Here is a 14,031-nt window from a genome sequence, read left to right as displayed (position 1 = left end):
TGATTCTATTGTCTTGCCTATAAGTTAGTCTTTTTGCACCAATACTGGAATTTTTAAAAAGCACAACTCTCATCCTTATTCCTACCTCGTTAAGGGAATGTGGTTGAATAGGAGCATCCCTACTGTGTGCCAAGCCCTGTGCCAGCTGATTATATATACAGTTTCATTTAATCCTCAACCACTCTATGAGTTAGGTGTTACTAACTTTATTTTAGTCATAATGAAACTATAAGAGGCTTACCTTGGCTTACTGAATTAATGTAAACTTTAACCTGCCCTTCAGTGCTCTCATAATCTGACTTTAGCTCACCTGTCTAGTTTACATTATACTGCATTCCCTTACTCTTTGTGACGGCCATCACATGTGCTCTTCATGTTCCATCACTGTGCCTTTGCTCCAGATAATTCCTCATACTGGCATCTCTCTGCCTCCTGTTGCCTGTAAAAATTCCACTTGTCCACCAAAGCCTAGATTAGGGTTTCTTAACCTCCTCATTATTGACATTTTGGGCCAGATAATTCTTTTTTGTGGAGCTCTGTCCTGTGCATTGTAGGATGTTTAGCAGCATCCCTGGCCTCTACACATTGGATGCCAGTAGCAAATCTCTATCTTACCCCAACCCCAAGTTGTAACAACCAAAAATGTCTCTATTGCCAATTGTCAATTGCCCTGGGGGACAGAATCACTCCTGGTTGAGTATCATTGGACTAGAATAAATGTTGTTTCTTCCAGTAAATCTTGTTTGTTTCCCTGTAGTGGGAAATGATTCTTCCTCTCTCATGTCCCAGAGTAGTTGGCACGAGTCTCTCACTTGGCATGTTGCTCTGCTGGGTATTGTAATTAGTTGGGTCCATCCTTGTGTGTCCTACTAGACTTCAAGTGCCTCCAAGGGGAAGGAACCAGTTCTTACACATCATTGTTTCTCCCACTGCGCTTGGTACAGGGCCTTAGACGTAGTGGTAATGAGTTAAGCTTTTGAATTTTGAATTTTAAAGCAAAGATTTGATCTTATCTCTGTGTACCCCTTAAATTCTTTCCATAGGGCAGAACAAGAGTACACAGTTGGCTGGTCAGTGATATGGAGGAACAGGGTGCTTTGGACTTGTGAGTTCCTCACAAGGTTAGTAGCAGAGTCAGTGGTGGGCTTTTATTGGAGTTGCTAGGGCCTGGGCTCTGGACACGTTAGTGTATGATGTGCATCACTGGTCTCCTCTGTGACCTTCTTCCCTGTCCCTCTACCCTATCACATACAGAACCTAGGTGGAGGTAAAATCACTGTAGTTAAAATAATTAAGGAAAGACCAAGAGGAAAACACACAGTAGAGGTGCATAGATGAAGAAAAGAGGAAGACACGGGGGGTGCTGAAAGGCTGTCTTAGCAAAAGTATGCATAGGCTTTAGAGCAAGAAAGATGAGGGTTTTAGGTGTCCTTTAACCAATTATAGCTAATATGGTGAAAGGCCTTGGAAAATTTCTTAAGCTCTGTGAGCTTTTGTTTCCTCACTGTTAAATGGGGATCGAGATCTCTACCTTGAAGGATTATGGCAAAGATGAAATGGAATCCTGTGTAGAGAGTGCCCAGCCTGTGGCTTAGCTCATGGTAGTAGTATAACTCTTCCTCCTACCACTGCTACAATGTGCTAGGCCTGTGCTGAGTGCTTTTACATACACTTTCTCAGATAGTCTTTACCAAAAACCTGTGGGGTAGATATTAGTTTTTCCATATAACCAATAAGGAAACTGAGACTGAATTAGCTCATAGTTATCTTTTGTTTTGTTTTGTTTTGTTTTGTTTTTGCAACTTAGATCTGCATGAGGCCAGTGAAAACATTAACATGTGGTGATAGTTGCAACCTCTGCTAATATGCTAAAAACCCTTGAATTGTACACTAAATTGGCATGTGAATTATATCTCAATAAAGAGGTTTAAAAAAAGTGTCACTACATTGGTCACCTCCCACTTGCCTTTCTGTAGCCCAATCCATAAAAATCCCTAGGGCTCTATAGAAAACACTTTGAAAACCGTGTTCATTTCTATCTTTGTTTCTCCCACTCCTAACTTTGGAAGATATGTAGAAGTGCATCCAAGTCTGAAGTGCCATTGTTTCTAGAAGCAGAGATTCCTGGTTAGCATACAGACTAGAGGTAATCTGTGTAGCAGAAGACACATTGTCAACCAGCACTCAGGGAAGGACACCAGTTGCTGAACAGAGGGAGTATAGGCATAGCTTGCAATCTGTCCCAGTGCCTTAGCCAGATACAGGAGGAAGCAGCAGCTCCCCCAGATGGTCCCTCTCATGTTTCTAGGAAAACCCAGACGGTGGTTTACTTTAACTGACAAGAAAATTCTTTCTTACTACACAGACTGTTGTATTTCCTTCCTCCCCATTTTGTTGATGAGTCTGCTTTATGTTTTCTGGGTGGCAGTCCTGTTGATGACGGGGATTAGTGATACTTGTAACATTTCTCTCTGTGTGTGCTGACATATGTGTATATGTCTCTTGGTGCCTTTGTGTTTGTTTCTTTGTGTGTATACATCATTTTGTGCCTTTCTGTATTTAGATATGTCTGTATATGATAAGAAATGGAGGGAAGGAAAGAATATTGAGGCAAGGAACTAGTTGCTGAGAGAAGCTCGTAAACCAGGTTGAGGATTAAGAAGTTCAGGTGCAAAAGATTAGGCTGCAGTATAGTAAGTAGGAACTAGAGGTCAGAGCAGAGCCAGATGTGTAAGAAGGAACCAAAAGATGCTGTTAGTCTAGGCAGGATCTGGGCCCTACAAAGTGGTAGGCTGAACACAGTGGTCATCTAGCAGACAGAAATTGTCTAACTAGCAAAGAGAGAAAAGTCCTGTTTCAGGTATTAGGCTTCTGACTCTTCCTAAGAAGGAGGAATCAGCGGCTGACTCTGAGGGCCCCACTTGCCTTCATACCTAACTGTTATTTGTCTTTGTTTGCCTGTATGTGTATTTGTGCAAGTCCCTGTGTGAGTGTCTCTACCTGCATGTGCATCACATTCAGAATACTTCATGGCACTAGAAACAATTGGTTTCCAATGCAAAGTCTGATTCACTTGAGGATCATTGACTCTTCTCTTACTTGTTCTTCTCTTACTTCTCTTCTAATGTTCTCTCTCCATTCTTTCTCCAAACAAACCTAATATCTGCTCTGTGCTGGGTACTGGATATGCAAAGACTAATAAGGAAGATATATATTAATGAAGCAGAAACACATTTATGTTTAATTCTAATAGGTGTTGTGAGACAAGATTAGCACTATGTGCTCTGGAAATACAGAAGAAGGCATTTAATTTGTCCTAGGATGCCAGGAAAGACTACCCAGAAGAGGTGATACCTAAGATGAGTTTTGGGAGAGGAGTAGGAGTTAATCTGGACCAGGGATAAAAAGGGCATGCCAAATGGAGGAATGCGTGTGATGTCCTTAGGGAATCTGTGAGTCAGTGGTTCTTTTAACTTGAGCATAGAATGTAATGGTGGAACAGGATAGATGAGACTGGAAAGGCAGGCATTAACACTTGGATTTTATCCCAAAGATAATGAGCTAGAAGGAATGTAAATAGAGATGGCTCTAATTCTGATGAAGATATGTCAGGAGTAGGCTGGCAGAACAGGTGAAACTGGAACTTGGTTTTTAAAGATGAGCAGGGGTTTGTTTACTGATGAAGAAAGGAGGAGCATTCCAGGAAAGAGGAACTTTATGAGTAAAGGCAGTAGGCAAAAAATATAAGTTTGGGAGACATCATGTAGGGAGGTGTCTAGAGAACAGTTTCTTCATCTATGTGATAGGGAACTAGTAACATATACCTTCAGTGGCTGATATGAGGCTCAAATAAGAAAATGGATGTAAAGAATACTTTGTAAAACATAATGCCATGTGCAAATTTCAATAGTAGTGTTATCCATTTTCTCCTCTTTCCCCTCTGTGCCCAGCAGCATCGGGCCTCCCAGGTGTAGATCAGGTAGGCATGCCCCCCAGTAGTGTGGCTCTTACTGGGTGAGAACCATGCCCTCTTTCATCTTGCCAACTGAAATTTTGAGGAGGAGGAGCTAAGATTAGAAGCTGCTGGGACTCAGAAGCTGAGTGTTGGTTCATTCGGGACACACCATTCTTCACAGTATGAGGTCTCTTGCGCACGGACCTAGGTTCAGAATAGTTGAACAGGAAGCACCTTCTGCCTACAGGCACTGTGAAGGGCTGTGCCTTAAATGATTTCATTTGTTACTGTGCGGCAGCCAACATTTTACAGGCTACAGACAAAACACATATGTGGTAAGGATGGTATTTGAGTGTGTATCTGTGAGATTCTTTTTCTTATATGACCCTTCACAAGTTTTCCGATATCTCTGGGTTGTGAGCAAGCTCCATGACTAGTGGACAGTGAAACAACCAGAGGGCTCAGACAATGTGTGGTTGGGAGGGTTGAAAAGGTAGTTTCTGGGCTTTGATTTTGGGATTGAGCCACAGTACTTCCCTCCACATAGAACGTAGAATCGTTGTTGCTTTCAAGGACTGACTGTCCTCTGTATATACATCTGTCTTACTTAGGTGCTCTCCATATGTCTGATTGATCTCTGTGTCCTTGGATCCAAGCAGCACTTACAGAGCAGTAAATATGTGACATGTCCTGTGGAGAGTGGATCCATGGAGCTTCTCACACTGTCAAGCCAGAAGTCCACTTAAACTCATCATTTTCTTTTAAAACATCCCTACTCAGAATGCATTCTGTCTAGTGCTTTGTAGTTATCCTGTGTGAATATATCAGTATTGACCTCAATTAAGAAGATAATCCCTTCTCTCTCTGGAAGTATAAAATTAGTGATCTATTTCTATCTCTCTCTTTTTTAAGGAACTAAAAAAATATGATTATTGAGGGCAAGAGGATGCAAGCAATATAAAAATCAAAAGCTTATCTGGCTTTAATTCGCTTTTTCTTCTCTTGTCAAATGGGGGTAGAATTTTATTTGTACATTTCCTAAGGGTCCCAGTCTGTTTGTGAAATCCTTTTACAGGGGAAGCTGTGGTGAAGAGAGATTCCTTAAGTGACCCATTCAAGAATACTCATATCAGGGAAGGAGTACTTGCTCAGTGCTGCCTAATTCTTTCCCTTCTGCTTTTTGTGTACTACAAAATAGACTGTATGTGATGGTGAGTCCAGCATTTAATGAAAAGGAGCTCTGGAAGCCTACTCCACCATCTTGGCACTGATCTAGGTCCTTCATTATTTTGTCCACAGCCAGAGGATTTTTTTTTATCCTTACCAGAGTATATGTTTATTGATTTTAGAGAGAGAGGAAGGGAGAGGGAGACAGAGAGAGAGATGGAGAGGGAGAGGGAGGGAGGGAGAAAGGGAGATGAGAGAGAAACATCTACTGACTTTGGTCCTCCTTTGTTAACTTTATCCTTAGCATATTTGTGAAACGAGAACATTATAGTTTCCATGACATTTTCCATTTGAGACAATTTTGGTGAGGTCTTGGTCAGAGGCAAGACAAGATCTGTAGGCTGGCTGGGACAGGTGGCCAGTGAGCTGAGTGCTTCTGGCTGGGCACCTTAGTAGGAGGGGAGTGTGGGGGAGGTAGAAGGAGCCTGGACCTGTGTCCAGGCCCCCTTCACCCCCTATCCTTTCACCTCTTCCTGTCCCACCTAAACCCCACCCCCCACCCCACAGGGCTCCATGCTCACACCCTTTGCCAGCCTCTTATCCTTCTTTTATAACACAAAGATTCCCCAGCCAGTAGTCCTTGGCTAGCTGGGGTGCTTTGGTCCTGATAGTTTGCAAGACTAGAGATGTCAAAGTTTCCCAGTCTTTGCCATCCTGACCTGGTACCTAGCAAGCTGCAACCTCAGAGGATGCCTCTAAGATCTGACCTATGTCATGTCCCCTATGTCATAGCCTGAGGACATCAAGGATGATTCCATGACAAGGACTGAGATTTTATCATCAGTCTTAGAGGGATTCTCTTTACCTGCATATGTACTGGGTATGGAATATATAGGGATAATAGGAATGGTGACATTGCTGCCTCAGAAGTTCCTTTAGTGGTGGAAATAGCCATAAGGACACTATAGTAGGAAGAACGAATACTGTGATGGAGTCACAGAAGAGGAAGACCTAAGTTAGTTTTATCCATGAGCAGAGTTGCTGACATGTAATCTGTGTCTGAAAAGATGACTAGGAGTGATTAGGAGAAAAAGGCGAGTATTTTATAGGTGAGGGAAAAGCATGTGCAAAGACATCAGATGTGAAAAACCTGGTAGTTTCAGCCAATTTAAAGTAATTATCATTAGGGAGGGGAGGAAGTGGCAGTTGGTGTGGCAAAGAAGACAGGTAGGGACCAGCCCACAGTGGGTCTTGCATAGGTTGTGAAATTTCTACATTTAATGGAATTAAAGCTTTCAAAGTAAGAATCAGAGAGCAGAACAGAAAGGACCTTACAGGTCAGTGGGTTACAGTGCCTTGTCCTAACGATCTGTATTGCTGAACTCCTGGCACATGGCCTTTATATAGCAAACACTTAGGAAATATCTATCCTCTACCTCCTCTATGGGTCAGTCTCCTTTATATATGAGAGATCAGTATCACTGTAATAGTAGACTCTAGGATTACACATTCTTAATATTTTTATATTCCTCTTATAATGTATTAATTCTGTTAATATTTGGGAAAACTTAATTTGCACATAGGAGAGGTCGTTTTGTGCCAGGTACTATTCTAAGCCCTTTTGGTAAATTAACTCATTTATAATACCCTCAGCATGAAGATATCATGAAGTTTTATGCTAAATACTATTATATCCATTTTATAAATGATATGCATGATATATTGAAAGTAACTGGTAGGACCAGGATTCAAACCCAGGCAGCCTGGCTCTAGGATCAAACTCTGAACCATCATGCCATACTAAATCCAAGCCAGTGTAATCCTCTGGCTCCTAGCTGAATATGTTTGTTTTAGATTGGACAGATATTTGGGGATATTTTTTTTCTTCTGTATAGTAACAGAATATGCATTGACTAGCTGTTATAAGCCAAGCACTCTGCTAGGTGTTGTAGGAGAAACTCAAGTGAGAGACATTCATTTAGTTATTTAATTACCACATATTCTGCTCTGTGCCAGGTCCTATGTTTGGAGGTAAGTTTATGAAGCTAAATTAATTATTCATTTGGGTATCCCAGAGAATGTTCAAGATGCTGAGTAAAGACCTAAATGACAAATAAAATACTTTCTATATTTGAGTTGCTTAGGGAAACTAAGAGGGGTGTAATTAAATAGTAGTTGTAGTATGATGGGGTAAGTATTGTCATAGATGTGTATATCCTGAGACATGAGAGAACAAATAGGATAGCACTGTTCACTTTGCCTGGGAGAGGTCTGGAAAACTTCACAAAGGCTGAAAAAAGAGAGGGAGGAAACATTTTAAATGGAGCACCTTGTATAAAGGTTTAGAGTTATAAATGAGCATGGTTTGTTTAAGAGCCTGAAGTGGCTTGATGTGTGTAGAGAAAATGTTGGCAAACTTTTTCTGTTAAGAGCCAGATAGTCAATAGTTTAGGCTTTGCTGGCCATACAGCTTCAGTCATAACTCAGCTCTGCCTTTGTAGCAAAAAAGCAGCTATACGCAGTATATAAATGAATGAGTGTTGCTGCATTCTAATAAAACTTTATTTACAAACATAAGCAGCAAGCTGGATTTGGCTCATTGCCATAGTCTGCTGTCCTCTGGTCTGGAGTGTAGGTATCCGGTAGGGAGGGAAAGTGGCTGAGAAGCTGACTGGGAAGTTAGTTTATGGGTCAGATTGTAAAAGGCCTTGAATGCAAGGTCAAGAGGCTAAGGCTTTATCCTGCAGGTAATGGGGAGCCCTGAGATTTTAAGTAGTTGCTTTGGTGTAGATTTGTGCTTTACAAAGGCTGTTCTTATTATGGACAGGCAGAAATGAGACTAGATATACCAAGATGAGTGAGACATGACTATTATTTCCCTGCCCTCAAGCAATAGCTTCTGATCTCACTGGAGACAGATCTGTCTTTGAGACATCCATGCTTCAGCACTCTCTATTGATGGCATTCAGAGCTGTTATAGCTAAGGTGTGGGTCCTTGCTAGATGTGCTAGGTGTTCAAGAGGTGAATATGAATTGGGAAGCATCTCAGGCCTAGGGCATGTGTCTTATGGGTTCTAAATATTGTGTGTATGGGGAAGTGGAAATGGAGATGGTATGGGTTGGTTTGGGAGACATGGAAGGTGAGTAGTGGGGAACAAGGTGAGAAAGGAGAGGGAGGAGTAATTGGTTGTAAGGAAGAACCCAAGAGACCTGCCCAGATCCCTGCACCTGCAGATGTGCTTCTTATCGGTGAATTCTATTCTCTGAAGGATCTGGCTGGGCTTATTTTGTGAGGATTCTGGAGAGATATCCCCCTTATTCTCTGCTCTCACCCACATTTTACTACTGCTTAACACTTGGGATGGGGTTGCATGCTTTGTGCCATCACCAGGAAGATCACTTTTCTGAGCTCACAGAGCTAAATATACCTAGTGACAGCTGGTCCCTTGGCTCTTCAAAGAGCTATTAAGCTGAAGCTCTAACCAATGATGAATTCCCCGTGGTAAGGAAAAACATTTAGGGAGCCTTCCTAGACTTCTCTGAGAGAAGAGCTGCTTGTTCTGAGTCTGAAATAGTAAATCCATGTGGAGCCAAAAATTGAGTTTGTTTTTTTATTTTTATTTTGCTTCTTGTTGCCTTTAAACTTTGTCTTAAATCAGACTTCAGCTATTAGCTGGATGTAGGACAGTGTTCACAGTAGTACGGTGGTAATGCCTACCTCAAGTATTTTGATCATCAGAGTTCTAGTTCAGTACAGCATTCTCGTATGCTGTGTTTATGGCTGGGTAACTGGAACCTTCTGTTTGGTAGAGTAGGTAGAGACATGATAACACCAATAATATGCGAAGGGGCTGTGAGAACACAGAAGAGTCACCTTTGATCAAGAAGCTTTTTCTCTTTTATATCCTTATCTCACCCTTCTTACAATAATTATCACAACTAACATTCTTGTTGTGCTTTAAAACTTACAGAGTGCTTTTGTGTACATGGGGAATCACAAGCCCCATGCCTCTGAGGAGCCAGGGGTTTCATAACTGAGTAATGTGGGCCGTACCGATGCACATACATAAATCTGTGAGTAGGGAGAGCTGTGGCAAACTAGAGAGCACATGCCATTTCAGGAGGGGGCAGCTGCTGCTCAGCCTGACAGGTTGTCACCAAGTAGAAATGTGAACCCAGGAGTGGTGCCAGGGGGTAGGGTCTTGAGGCCCTCTTATCTCAACACCAACTCCCCCATCTCTAAGCTGTCCCAAATTACAACATATATGATATTCTTTGATATGGACCATTGATTTTTCTTAATCTTAAGTAAAATGTGAATAAAAAGATCTTCATTAAATTTGCATCTTAAATTTAACTTGTAAGGAACAATCTATATAAAAACAATGTGTTTGCCACCCTCCCTTCTAATCAAATTGCTGTCCATAAGCCTTTCCTATATAACATTCTAAAGTTGTCAGCAGAGCTCAGTGCTCCTAGATTTTTAATTTTTTTTAAAGATAGCCTGAAAAAACTGGACTTCTTTTTTGTAAAGTTTTTTTGATTTTTAAACAGGTTCAGTTTATAAAATGGGCCATTAAAAGAAACACACAAAGGCAGTTTATGACCTCTGCACACAGGTCTCATTTAGCCCTTCTCACACTCCAATGAGAGGGATATTTAGCCCTCATTTTGATGGGGAAACAGGCTCAGAAGGGATAAGTAGCTTTCTCAAAAGTTACACAGGAAGTAAGGAGTCTATTTCTATAGGTTCTGAACTCCCTAGTTTTAGTACATTTGCTTTTCCTACTTGTGAGGCTTGATTGTTGCAGCTTCACTTCTGTGTTCTCTAAAGAGGTTCCACTCAGCATCAGACCCTTCCTTCAGGGGGAGGTTCCATCAGCCCATATTTCGCATTTGGCACCATCTTCTTGCTGGCCTTGTTTTCTGATCTCACACTCCTTTGCATGCTTTGTGGTACCAGTAGAGCCTGTATACAGACCCCTGTGCAGATCCTCGTAGAACTTTCTTCCCATGAGCCTCTCTGCTCTCCATATACCTCAGTATTCAGACTTGGTTATAAACAGCAGTATGTTGTTGATTCTCTATAAGCAGCTGGTATGTCTCAGATGTTTCCTAAAGTTAGCTGGTAATGGCAGAAAATGCCATTCTTTGGAGATTTTGGCATTTCTGCTCCTAAGGCCTGCATATGATACATGTTTCTCTAGTCTTAGATTAAGAGGGTCTTGGGTTAGAGTGTAAGAGGACGAAAATAGGGTATACCTTAAAGGACCTGATGAAGCAAAACTAAAAAATTTTGAGGATTACAGATTTGATCTCTTTGAAATATATCGTAAACCTCACAACCCTTCATTACCTCTACCCTACTGCCTTGTTTCAAGGTACCACTAGCTCATACCCAGATTATTGCAATAGCCCACTGCACTGGTTTGCCTGTGTCTGCCCTTTCGCTCCTATTGTCTGCTTTTAAAAACACCATTCAGAGGAATCCTTTTAAAAATGTTAATGTGATCATATTGCACCACTATTTAAATCTCTCCAACTTTCATCTCAGAGTAAAAGTCAAAGTCCTTATAATGGCCCACAGGGACCTTTGTGATGTGGACTCCTGTTACTTTCCTGATTTTGTCTCCTATGGTCACCACCTATTCTCATTTCTTTTCAGCCACACTGGACTCCTGGCTATTTGTTGAACATAACAAGTATCTCCTTGCCTCAGGGCCTTTGCATTTGCTATTCCTTTCTTGGGATACTCTTCTTCTAGTTATTCTGCCTGCTTTCCTCCAACATCTCCTTCAGATATTTGCGTAACAGTCACCTTTTTAATGAGTCCTTCCTTTACTCCTCTAATTAAAATGACAAACCATTAATAACACTACTGTGGCATTCTCTATTCTCTTTTCCTGCTTTAAAAAAATTATTGTCTTTTTCACCCAAATAGGATATTAGTGTTACTTGTCCAAAGTTTGTGGGCCCAGTTCTTTGAAAGGCCAAAACTCAAAATGTCAGAGTTTGGAGTAAGGAAAGTTTTGTTGATTGAGAATGTGCTATTGAGAAGTTCTAATCCTCAAATCCATCTTAAGAAAGTATACCAGTCAGGCTTCTTTTATGTCAAGAGAAGGGAAAATGGGAGGGACTGTTTTGTAAAAACTCAAGCCCCAAGCAGAAATCCTCTAATGGTAGTATGTCTAGAACAGGAGCTATTAGCCTGAAGGCCATGGGAGTAATAGCAGGCAGGCTTAAACAAGTTAGAGTCAGCGAGAGAGGCAGCATTTCACTGTTACATTAGCTCAATGAAAACAAAGATGTACATGTGCTTTTTACTACTTATTGTATTTCTAATGTCTGGAACTATGCTTGATACATAGAAATATTATATATTTTTGATTAAATGAATGAATTTCTGTCACCAGACTAGCTGTCTCAGACTGTGTCTTCCCTGAGATGTTTCACTGTCTGTGTGTCAGTGATGTGTTAGTGATCTTATCACTTAGGTCCCCAAAAGAACAATTAGACTCTCACTAAAATTAACAAAATTAAAATAAAGTCCAGGAAGCTCAGAGAGTCCCAAATAAGTTGTACCCAAAAAAGAACACACCAAAACACATCATAATTAAATTACCCAAGATTCAGGATAAGGAGAGAATCTAAAAAGCAGCAAGAGGAAAGGAGACAGTTATCTACAAAGGAGTTCCCATCAGACTGTCAGCTGATTTCTCAAAAGAAATCTTACAGGCAAGAAGAGGCTGGAAAGGAGTATTTGAAGTCATGAAAGGCAAGGACCTACACCAAAGATTGTGCTATCCAGCAAACCTATCATTAAGAATGGAAGGGCAAGCCCTGGCTGGCATAGCTCAGTGGATTGAGTGCGGGCTGCGAACCAAAGTGTCGCAGGTTCGATTCCCAGTCAGGGTACATGCCTGGGTTGCAGGCCATGACCCCCAGGAACTGCACGTTGATGTTTCTCTTTCTCCCTCCCTTCTCTCTCTAAAAATAAATAAATAAAATCTTTAGGAAAAAAAAAGAATGGAAGGGCAGATAAAGTGCTTCCCAGATGAGGTCAAGTTGAAGGAGTTCATCATCATCAAGCCCTTATTATATGAAATGTTAAAGGGACTTATTTAAGAAAAAGAAGATCAAAACTATGTATAGTAAAATGACAAACTTACAACTATCAACAATTGAACCTAAAAAAACAAAAACAGACTAAGCAAACAACTAGAACAGGAACAGAATCACAGAAATGGAGACCACATGGAGGGTTATGAGCAGGGTGGAGGTAGGTGAAGAAGGGGGAAATGGTACAGGGAATAAGAAGCATAATTTGTAGGCACAAAATAGACAGGGGGATGTTAAGAATACTATAGGAAAGGGAGAAGTGAAGAACTTATATGTACGACCCATGGACATGAACTAAGTGGTGGCGAATGCTGGATGGAATGGGAATACTGGGTGGAGGGGGATAAAAGGGAAAAAAATGGGACAACTGTAATAGCATAATCAATAAAATATACTTAAAATAATAAAATAGAAGAACTATAGGAGGACAGGGTCCAGATAAGGAAAAAAAACTTTTTAAAGTATAAAATAAAATAAAAAGTATAATAAAATAGTCAAGTGCTAGTAGTCAAGTGCATAATGGAAATATGGTTTAGTACAACAGACTGGAGAACCTAGAAATATACCCCACTACGTGTAAGGACTTAATTTATTATTAAATCACGTTTTCCAAAAAAGGAATGAAAGACAGATAGTTTAAGGAATGGGGTTGGGATAACTGGGAAAAAAAATTAAGATGCACAACTTATAGCATGTAATAAAAATAAATGTCAGGTGGCCTAAAAACTATTAGAAAATAAAAATATACCTTAATCAGTTTTTCTAAGAATTGACAAAAATTTCTTTGCTCTGGGCCCTTTACCATGTTACTAACTTAATCTTTATTTAAAAATAGATTCTCTCAACAATTTTAAATGAGAGTTGGGGAGTTGTAGAACCTAACTCTCAGATATCAGAGGGACTTGAATTTACCCATGGCCGGAGGGCACAAACTGCTGTTAAACCTATGATGTGAATGCTGCTTTCATGGTCTCCACCTCTGATTAACCCCCGTGGGGTATATACCTCTACCCCAGGTAGTAGAATATATTAGTGCTGACTCTACCATGTAGCTATTTAAATCTAAATTAATGTGTAAAAAATTTCAGTTCTTTAGTCACACAAGCCACATTATGAGTACTCAATAGCCAAATGTGGCTTGTGGCAACTGTTTGGACAGGACAGAAATTGAACGTGTTTATCACTGTAGAAAGTTGAATTGGACAGTGTTACATTGTAGTTCCTTGTGCACAGTGGCATATACTCTGACTAGGTTGAGAATACTCCAGTGTGGACTCTGTTCAAACTTCTTGCCTGGGTCTTGAAGCCCAGCTGTCTCAATGTCTGCAAAACTCAGGGGGCGTCAACCACCACTTGTTTATGGATCCAGGGAATCTGGGGCCATACTGTCAATCATCTATTCATTTAGTCAACAACATTTACTGACATTACTCTGGGTCAGACCCTTTTCTGGACTCCAGGTTAAAGAAAGGAGGATGGGAAGACATATCCTGAAAATTCTACTAAAATGTGCTGTTATGAGAGTAGTGATCAGAATTGCATATTTCTGTGATGTTTGAGGCACTGTGGAAAGCAGTGATCAATGTTCAATCCTGTACATACTTATGAGGTTAGGGATCAAGTTGATTATCTACGAAGTTAATTACCAGTTAAACTTATAAAGGCTTTGATTTCTTCTATTTTTCTTCTTTCTTGTAAAAGTATATCATGAAAAGAAACCAGATAATTAAAGAACAGCAGATGCAGAGCAGGGGAAATTTTTGGACTATAAAACCAGGTATCTTGGGTTG

General features: G+C 40.6%; 1 protein-coding gene and 1 pseudogene across 3 annotated transcripts in view; one reads left to right on the top strand and one right to left on the bottom strand.

The window, feature by feature from the left end:
* The window catches only part of STIM1 (stromal interaction molecule 1), a 180,401-nt gene that overhangs the window by 118,124 nt on the left and 48,246 nt on the right, over positions 1-14,031 (top strand). The gene's annotated exons all lie outside the window — the stretch shown is intronic.
* On the bottom strand, positions 5,114-13,157 carry LOC123805500 (annotated as a pseudogene).

Source organism: Phyllostomus hastatus, unplaced genomic scaffold, assembly GCF_019186645.2.
Source record: "Phyllostomus hastatus isolate PE091 unplaced genomic scaffold, TTU_PhHast_1.1 phas_scaffold_317, whole genome shotgun sequence".
Lineage (NCBI taxonomy): Eukaryota > Metazoa > Chordata > Mammalia > Chiroptera > Phyllostomidae > Phyllostomus > Phyllostomus hastatus.
Note: the sequence above shows the minus strand (reverse complement) of the source record. Positions and strands in the feature narration are given on the sequence as shown.